This window comes from Octopus bimaculoides, chromosome 5 (assembly GCF_046866305.1).
Source record: "Octopus bimaculoides isolate indiv1 chromosome 5, ASM4686630v1, whole genome shotgun sequence".
In the NCBI taxonomy this organism is placed as follows: Eukaryota; Metazoa; Mollusca; class Cephalopoda; order Octopoda; family Octopodidae; genus Octopus; species Octopus bimaculoides.
The window spans coordinates 128099391-128109390 of record NC_142932.1 but is presented as its reverse complement, the minus strand read 5'-3'; positions in this window follow the sequence as shown (position 1 = coordinate 128109390).

Sequence of the window (10000 nt, the reverse complement as noted above, 5' to 3'; positions counted from 1 at the left end):
ATACATACATATATATTATATATATTCTTCCAAAGAGCCTGAGGAGTCTGCACAAAGTAGATGTAGGAGTTTTTAAATCAAAGCTGGACCTCTTCCTATCGAGAGTCCCAGATGAACCTACCTCGCGGCAGGAGGTGCAAATGAGGGTTGCTAAATCAAACTCCATTCTTCACCAAGTAAGAGGCTCCCTGTAATAACAGTGTAGCAACACGGTGGTGCATCAGCATGGCCGCAGCTCTAAGCTGAAACTTTAAAAAAAAAAAAAAATGTATATATATATATATATATATATATATATATACACACATATATACACACACTCACAATTATAAAGACTAAAAGAATATCTATGTATATACATATGTGTGTGTGTGTATATATAATATAAGACTATATATATGTGTGTGTGTGCGTGTTTGCATATAGATATATTTTTTTATTCTTTTACTGGTCACAGCAATTTGACCGTGGTCATGCTGTAGGACTGTCTTCAGGGATTTCAGGTGAGGTTATTGGTGACTACCAGTACCTGCTGCAATTTGGTACTTATTTTATCCATTCTCATTTGTCAGACAGCTAAGTTAAAGGACACAAAGAGATATAACATTAAAAAAACACGCAAACATAAGTACAAATATTCTCTCTCTCTCTCTTACACACAAAACATACACATATATATATATATATAAGTTTCAGCACAGTTTCCATATATTCATATCTCACACTTATGGCATTGGTCAACTGAAGGCACATACTAAAGGAACCAGACTGCAGGACCAAATTATGAACAGCATGGTTGTGAAGGAAACATTCTTAGCTATAAATTCCATACCAAAAGGAAAAGATGTGCCTACACAAGTATAATATATGCATGTGTGTGTATATAACTATATCTATATCTATATCTATATAAAAAATTTTAGAAAAACTAAATAGTAAATGAATGGAAATTGAACCAGTGAGTGTGTTAAATAATAAGGCACTAAAAGAGAATGACTCTCCCCAGTTGCAACAATATATATATATGTATATATATATATCTGTAAATATATAGGTATATATATATAAGCATATATATATATATATATATATATATATATATATATATATATATATATATATATATATATATATATATATATATATATATATATGCATATAGAGAGACTTATACATATACATTTAGAGAGATTTAGAAATATTAATATTTCTATCATATACATATATACATATACGCACATATATATATATATATATATCATCATCATCATCATCATCGTTTAACGTCCGCTTTCCATGCTAGCATGGGTTGGACGATTTGACTGAGGACTGGTGAAACCGGATGGCAACACCAGGCTCCAGTCTGATTTGGCAGAGTTTCTACAGCTGGATGCCCTTCCTAACGCCAACCACTCAGAGAGTGTAGTGGGTGCTTTTACGTGTCACCCGCACGAAAACGGCCACGCTCGAAATGGTGTCTTTTATGTGCCACCCGCACAAGCCAGTCCAGGGGCACTGGCAACGATCTCGCTCGAAAATCCTACAGGAGCCAGTCAGGCGGTACTGGCAACGGCCACGCTCAAAATGGTGCATCTCATGTGCCACCCGCACAAGAACCAGTCCAGGGGCACTGGCAACGATCTTACTTGGCTTGCCGGGTCTTCTCACGCACAGCCCATTTCCAAAGGTCTCGGTCCGTAGTCATATATATATATATATATATATATATATATATATATATATATATATATGTCACTCTGCTCTCTGTATCTCTGTCTGCCCTCTACTACCTTTCTCACCATCTCACCATCACCAAAGCGAGTGGTCATATTTTCCCTCATCTCCCACTCTCAACCCATTTTGCTGTGTCTCTGTTGTTCTGTTTCTAATCCTTTAGGATATTCCTCCTGGCATTAACCATATTTTCATCCCCTATCTGGCCCCAAGACCATATTCCGTTTATTTCTTTTAACTTGTCCATATGTCCACACTTCTTCCACCCTGTGTCTTTGCATCTTTGTTCCTCATCCTTCCACAAATAGCTTCATCTCGAATCACATTTTATTCATGTTTGTATGTCCACATTTTGTGTTGCATATTTATTTATGTCATGTTTGCTTGTTCACTTTCTGTCGCATTTGGTCCCTGGAGGAAGCTATTTCCTGATGGCTCCTTGCTGCCAGCGCCACCAGAAGGGGGAGCAATATTATTGCTGAAAGTGCAAAATTGCATTTGACCCTCTGGCCAATAATTGACGAGGATTTAGTGAACTTCTGTGTCTGTTTTCCATTTGTTTATTCATTTATTATGTTTTGTAACTTATCATTTAATGGAACGCCACATACCCTAGTTTTGTTTACAGTATGTATGTATATATATACATATACATATATATATATATATATATATATATATATATATATATGATGATGATGATGGACTCTCCCCTTATTAGACAATGTATGAAGGTTCAACAATTTCTTGCCGAACAACCACACAAATGATTTGTTAATAGTGATCAAATGTTTGTGTAGACATAAGCTCACTCCCTCCTTCAAATCGACATTACCTGTACAGGTGCAACTGGGTGCCACATGTCAGATGCCAAAATAATTGCAGAGCAATATGAAATGAAGCGCTTTGCTCAAGAAATACAATGCAACACCCGGTCTGGGAATCGAACTCATGTTCTCGCAATTGTGAGTGCAACACCTTAACCACTAGGCCATGCACCTTCACGCATATATATATATGTATATATATATATATATATATATATATATATATATATATATATATATATATATATATATATATATATATATATATATATATATATATATATATATATATATATATATATATATATATATATATATATATATATATATATATATATATATATATATATACATACATACATATACATATATGTGTGTGTATATATATATACATATATAAATATATATATATATATACATATATATATGTATATACACATATATATATATATGTGTGTATATATATATATATATATATATATATATATATATATATATATATATATATATATATATATATATATATATATATATATATATATATATGTATATATATATACATGCAGGCATGCAGACGTACACGCATGTATTTATTTGTTTTGGATTTTTATCCAATAAGTTTTGTATATTTAACAAAACAAGAATATCAAAGACTTCATCAGAAACGATATAAATAAATAGAAACAGATTCTTGTACGTTCAATGTTTAGTTTTGATAAATGAAGTGAAAATTGGAAAAAACAATATTAATGCCACAAGGAATCTTCTTTTTAGAAATTTTCCGTTTTCTTCAATTTTTGTCCAATTCTTTTTCCATTTTCCTTCAGGGATGGGGTTATGTGTGGCGGTGGGTTCACCTTGAATTTTGTCCCTCCTTATTTTTTTAGGGTTGGATTTTCAAATAATATTCATGTTAATAATTAAAACAACATTTGTTTTGCTTCAATGCTTACACATACATAAAACTATTGATGTATATACACACACACACAAATATATGCAAATATATTTACATATGTATGTATGTATGTGTGTGCGTGTGTGTGTGTGTGTTGTAATATTCTACATAAATAATACTGATTTTATGACTTCAAATTTCATGCTAGATAGAGCATTCTTCAGATGGATATGATTCAGTGGTTTTATATACTTACATGTACGTGTGTGTGTGTGTGCACATAACACACACACACATCTACTGGAAATCTCGGTATTATCTATATTATTCCAAATTTCTATTATCACTCAATCCTGTCTCTTTCCTTCTTCCTTTCTCAGCCCTCAGTCTCTCTCTCTCTCTCTCTCTCTCTCTCTCTCTCTCTCTATTTCCTTACACTGGTGAAAATAAATAAAGTCATTTGCTGCTCCCTTCTGTAATCACTTGTGTTGGTCGTGCATGGATGGGTAATCTGCCCTATTAATTTTGTGGGGAGGAAACGTAAGTTTACATTTTCTCAAGTGCTCTAGTTGTACTTATATTGTTTGACAACCCCAGGAAGATGAAAACCAAAGTTATCCTAAGCAGGAGTTGAACATTAGTGTCTTAATCTATAGTTTAATGTTTTAATGATTCTGTTAACACACACATGCAATCACACATACACACGCACACACACTTACGCTGAACACATGCACGCACATACAGAAATAGTTACACATATACATACATATCAACACACACACGGATATCTACGCAGATCCTCAATACCAAATTCCACTCAGAATTTAACATTGCTTAACCCAAGGGTCTTGTAGAAGACACCTTCTCAAGCTGCCTTGAAGGGATATTTCAATTTGGCACCATTTGATTCCAAAGCAAGTTTCTAAACCATACAGCCAAGATTGTGCAGATGTCCAGTCTGTGTGAATCATGCAGGATCGGCTGTGTGGCAATAGGCCTGCTTCCCAACCACATGGTTCTGGGTTCAGACCTAATGCATGGCACCTTGAGCAAGTGTCTTCTACTGTAGCCTCAGGCTGACCAAAGCCTTGCAAGTGGATTTGGAAGATAGTAACTGAAAGAAGCCCATCATGCATCTGTGTGTGTGTGTGTGTGTGTGTGTGTTTGTTATCCACCACTTCTTGACAACCGGTGTTGGTTTGATTACACCCTCTTTCAGCAAAAGAGAACAATAGAATAAGTACCAGACTTATACGCAAAGAATAAGTTCCAAGATCGATTCATTTGACTAAAAATTCTTCAAGGCAGTGTTCCAGCATGGCCACAGTCTAATGACTGAAACAAGTAAAAGATGAAAGATGAGATGGCTTATGATTGTGCATCAGATTCATTGGTGTAAAGTACTGTCTTCCTGAGATTTTTGTTGGGACCTGACAGGCAGAACAACCCCCACCCCAGTAGACACAATATCTTCAATTAGCAATATCATGGTATTGGATACTGGGCAACGTCTTCAAAAATAATAACAATAATGATGATGATCTCAAGTTTTGGCACAAGGCCAGCAATTTTGGGGGAGGTGGGGTAAGTTGATTACATCGATCCCAGTGTCTGACTGGTACTTATCTTAATGACCTCGAGAGGCTGAAAGACAAACTTGACTTTGGCAGAATTTGAACTCAGAACATACAGACGGACAAAATATCCCTAAGCATTTCGCCCAGTATGTTAACTTTTCTGCCAGCTTTCCCCCTTAATAATAATAATCATTTGGACCTGGATTTGAACTCTCTAACCAAATTTTATTCCTGCACTTATGTACAGAAGTTCTCCTTTTACAAACCAAAAGTCTTTGACAGATCTACATTGCTCTCTGCATTTCCCCTGAAGCTGCCTTGTAAACACTCGCAGATACTCTGGGTTTTGATTGCCAAGGAAATTCTTCTTCATTTGTGACTCTCACATTGACTTCCCCAGCAATTAGCAGAGACAAAATATTTTCTTCCTTTTTGTGGACGGTGACCATTTTAGTAACCTTTTAAATATGAGCCATATATTCCCAGTTGTATGATGTAGTGATGAAGTCTTCTTGTGCAGAGGTAACTCCACCCCACTTGAGACCTCTGTTAGAATGTCATCTGGTACAGAAATTGCTATAGCTTTTGTCATTTTTTTTTTTTTAAGTTATGCATTCCTAACTTCTGAAAAGGTTACTAGTGAACCAAGGTGGCTGAGAAGAGGCATTTAGCAAAATTATTGCATGACTGCTTTATCCACAAGTCTAGGTTGGTTGTGGAATTAAGTGAGGTGTTGCTTTCTCCAGCACTACACTATTGCAGACTGGCTTTTCAGCAGACAAGAACCTTTCAATGACTTCCCTGGAACTATAGAATGATTCCTGAGGTCATAGAGTGTCTTTATCAAAACATGGAAATTGTGATGTCAAACCTGTTTCCGTGGTGAACTTCCACCATTCCCTAATCAGTATTAACTTAGTCTTACCAAAGTTTCTGATGACAATATGTCAGTGGACTTTGTATATTTTTTATCTTTTTCTTGTTTCAGTCATTGAACTGCAGCCATGCTGGGGCACCACCTTGAAGAATTTTAATCAAGTGAATCGACAACAATATATATTGTATTTTCAAGGCTGGTACTTATTCTATCGGTCTTTTTTGCCAAACTGCTAAGTTACAGGAACATAAACACTAACTCTGGTGTGTGGTGGGGGACAAACATGGACACAAACACATACACACACACACATGCGCACACATGCATGCATAAACACACACACACATGTGAGCATGCACACACACATGCACGTGCACGTGCACACACACACACATAACAGACTTCTTTCTGTCTCTGTCAACCAAATCCACTCACAAGGCTTTGGTTGCTTTGAGTCTATAGAAGAATACACTTGCCCAAGCTTTCATGCAGTGGGACTGAACCTGAAACCATGTAGTTGGGAAGCAAACTTCTTACCACACAGCCACCCCTGCACCTCTATGTCAGCCAAAAACCTACCAATTGTTCTATAATTCTCTTAGAAACAATTTTGATCTGTTTTTCATAATGACTCCAATGATTTCAATGGAAGAATCACAGAGGAATTTAAAGACCGTTTCTCATCCATGCCAGCTTCTGAGATGAAGAGTGCTTCTTCCTGTTCAGCAGCTAGAGCGGGATGCAAGATCTTACAAGTATTAAGGCTGTCCAGTTTACAGCTTGAGGGTCTCAAGTACCATTGGGAGCACATTTGTAATTGGACCTTTCTTTGCACCTTGCACTAATGTCCTATGCACAGCCCTTTTTACTGCAGGGGCCAACAGAACATCTTGAAAATCTACCTGCCTCACTAAACCAGTAAACAAATCTACAATTCAGTCATGAGTTCTTGTGATTGTTCTTCAGCTGAAAGACGATGTTTATAATAGTGAGACCATACCCTGCACACAGAAAAATGTCTGGTGCCATTAATTTTACTTTCTTTAAAACCATTCTTTCTAAACACCTGATACCAAGTCTTTTATTCCCCTTAACTTTTGCATTAAAATCACCTATCAGAATGGCTTTCTCTTATTTGAGTATTTTAGTAGCCAAATTCTAATTCCAATCTATAGAGAAATACAAATCTAAATTTGTAGTCAAATTCTAATTCAGATGTGTAGCTAAATTATAATTCAACAAGATGGTCAAATTATATTTGATTGTGTTGTCAATTTTGAAATAGCAGCATTATTATCAAAGAATGAGAGAAGATAAATGTAAGGAATTGGTATGTGGAAGAGAGAGAGAGAGAGAGAGAGAGAGAAAGAGAGGGAAGAGTGGGGGAGGGGGAGAGAGAAAGTGAATAGAACATCACTAAGAGTAGCAGTAGAATATATATGTGTGTGCATATATATATATATATATATATATATATATATATCATATCATATATACAGATAGATAGATAGATAGATAGATAGATAGATAGATGCATCTATGTGTGTGTGCATGTATGCATCTATATCTGTATCTATGTATGTGTATGTATACATGATGCATGTATGTGCATGTATGTTCATAATGCAAATGTTGGTAGATAGATGAATAGACAAACTAGCAGACGAGTTATGGGCAAAGAAGAACAGATATGTTAACAAGAGAAAGAGCTGGGATTAAAATGAGGTTGGAATCAGAGCCAAAAGCTAAAAGTTGTAGAAAATGGTTTATTGGAATCAGTAGCAATGAAAATAGAGATGAATGCTGTGCCTTCACTGAAAGATCAGAACAGCTATATATTTCTCTGCTATGGATATCTGTGTAGAAGTTACATCACATCTATAATAAGCAGGCTTATGGATGTGTTCTGTGACAGAATTACATGAGTTACCATATTTGTAACTCGTGTGGCTGAAGAATAAAACATGAGTTACTACTTCGGCTAAGTCAATAGAGTTTCAGGTTCTCAACAAAATTGTCATAAAATGCAAAAGTTATTTAGCCCCAGGTCAACACTGGTTGTGCACACTTATGATCAAAGTTGTTGCATCATTTTCCTCAGATTTAGTAAGTGACAAACCACATTAGACGATGTGTCTTTCCTATCTTTTTAAGATGGTAGAATGGGATTTTAGGTTTAGGTGGCTGCTATTTCTATCAGGTTAGCTAACTAAATAGAAGTTCTCTTGTTGGTTTATATCATCATCATCATCATCCTCATCTTTTAACGTCCGCTTTCCAGGCTGGCATGGGTTGGATGGTTTGACTAAGGGCTGACGAGCCAGAAGGCTGTACCAGGCGCCAATCTGATCTGGCAAAGTTTGTACAGCTGGATGCCCTTCCTAATGCCCTTCCTAATGCCAACCACTCTGAGAGTGTAGTGGGTGCTTTTTACGTGCCACCTGCACAGGAGCTAGTCCAGCAGCACTGGCAATGACCATGCTTGAATGGTGCTTTTTTACGTGCCACTGGCACATGTGCCAGTCAGTGGCCCTAGCAATGATCATGCTCGAATGGTGCTTCTAACATTAGTTTATATATGTTATATATATTTATGCTAGCATAGAAGGTGGACATTAAACGATGATGATGTTGATGGTGATTTATATATATAAGATAAGAATAAAAGCTGGCACAGAAAGACAACAAAGAAACACATGGAAAACACACAAAAGACATGAATATGCTAACCCCAAATCAGTTATAAACCAAAAGTCATTACAGTTTCATGCCATTATTAATAAGGTTTTGTAGGCATCAAAAATTGCTGCTTGGATAGGTGGGGGTGGACATTGACTAAATAATATTTTGTGGCTGAAAAATAAAGCATAGAGCACCTCAAGAATATCGTGTACCTGATGTAGATCTGTGAGGAGTGTTTATGAAAGGTGTGTATACAGGGGCAGAAAATACAAGTTTATTAAAGCAACAAACTGGACATGTTGTATGTCCTGGTATTCTTTTATCTGAAGTGTTTCGTTCTGTAGATGTTGAGTGGATGTATCTTATGACTGGATACAGGACGCTATTCTGTGTTGTTTGTTGTTGAAGAGAGATTCTTGCTCCAAAGAGGATTTAGATAAATCCCAGGTGGCACAAATGCTTTGTTTGGGTTCAAGAATTGGTGTTGTTTATTTATGTTCCTTAAATGTTGCGTTTGACTGAGACCAAGTTCCTCAACGTTCTTTTCGACTCTAGGCACAAGGCCCGAACTTTTTGCGGGAAGGGATACAGTCAGTTAGATCGATCCCAGTACATAACTGGTACTTAATTTATCAATCCCAAAGAGATGAAAGACAAAGTCAACCTCAGCAAAATCTGAACTCAGAATCTAGTGGCAGACGAAATGTCGCTAAGCATTTTACCTGGCATGCTAACGTTTCTGCAAGCTCACAGCCTTCAAGTTCTGGAGATATTAGAAGACTAATGGAATCCATCACAAAAGACTTATTCTCTTGATTAAGAGATCAAGGGATTTGGCAGAGGAGAAAACTGGGAGAGCTTCTGAAAGTTATATCCCCAGTAAGCAAGAAATATTTTCACTGTATTTATTTGTTTGTTTGTGTGTGTGTGGCTTAGTGGTTAGGGTATTTGACTAACAATCTGAAGGCCATCAGTCTGATTCCTGGCAGCATGTTGTCTCCTTGAGCAAGACACTTTATTTCACACTGCTCCAGTCCACTCAACAGACAAAATTGAGCTGTACCTGTAATACAATGGGCCAGCCTTGTCACATTCTGTGTCATACTGAATCTTCCTGAGAACTACATTAAAGGCACACATGTCCATGAAGTGCTCAGCCATTTTCACATTAATTTCGCAGTCAGGCTGTTCCATTGATCAACTGAAACCCTCATCTCCATAATCAATCAAGTGCCACCGTGTGTGTCTAGTGGAAGCAATACTTTTACTGTGATTTATAATTTGACATTTTTTTCATTCTTTTTTCTCCCCAATTTTTCAGGTTCTACAGGTGTTTAGCTTTGTCAAATATAGTAATATGTTATTACACACCTTTATACTCCAAGTTCAAATCCCAGAAGAG